This window comes from Etheostoma spectabile, chromosome 21 (assembly GCF_008692095.1).
Source record: "Etheostoma spectabile isolate EspeVRDwgs_2016 chromosome 21, UIUC_Espe_1.0, whole genome shotgun sequence".
In the NCBI taxonomy this organism is placed as follows: domain Eukaryota; kingdom Metazoa; phylum Chordata; class Actinopteri; order Perciformes; family Percidae; genus Etheostoma; species Etheostoma spectabile.
This window is the reverse complement of record NC_045753.1, coordinates 12,376,165-12,376,806: the sequence shown is the minus strand read 5'-3', so window position 1 is coordinate 12,376,806 and position 642 is coordinate 12,376,165. Positions and strand designations below refer to the sequence as shown.

Genomic DNA, 642 nt, shown 5'->3' with positions numbered 1-642 from the left:
CAAAAAAGCAAGAGTTTTATTTCCCAAAAAATAATTGCAACAAAATAAAGATAAAGCTCCGGGCCCTTAAAAGAGGTCAGACAAACAGTAACAAAGGCTCAAACAGAAGAGACTCAAAAATACAACTGACCTCCTAACAAGAAACAAAGGGGACTTATATATTGGCTGATCAGACCAATTTAAACCACAGGGGAGACAACAATAACTACAAACTAACTTCAGAAACAAATAATGACAAACCTACCTAAAAATGCATTCCAATTACATATACTTTTATTTATCTTAACTCTACAAAATTACTTTATATAAAATCTAAACCCCAGAATCCCTACAGCGAAAAGAAGCTACCCCCCTAGACATATCAAGCAGTGGTAGTGTCCAATTAGGCCACCTCCCCTATAAAGCTGGTCTTTCTCCAAGCGCCACCTCTTTTAAGCCATCAGACCTGAATCCCTTCCAGGTGTGGACTCCAACTGTTAAGCTCAAAAGAAAAACCGGTTATATAACAGTATGACCATCAAAAAGTAACCAATAGTGTGCGCTTGCTAAAAGATACTTTCTTCCAAATCAAATAAAGTATAATACATGTAAAATGAAACAAGTGTCCTGTAAGTTATTTATAACTGAATAAATGGTTGCAAC

At 35.8% G+C, this 642-nt stretch overlaps 1 protein-coding gene across 1 annotated transcript in view; it reads left to right on the top strand.

The window, feature by feature from the left end:
• The window catches only part of sema4gb (sema domain, immunoglobulin domain (Ig), transmembrane domain (TM) and short cytoplasmic domain, (semaphorin) 4Gb), a 41,186-nt gene that overhangs the window by 17,498 nt on the left and 23,046 nt on the right, over positions 1-642 (top strand). The window lies entirely within an intron of this gene.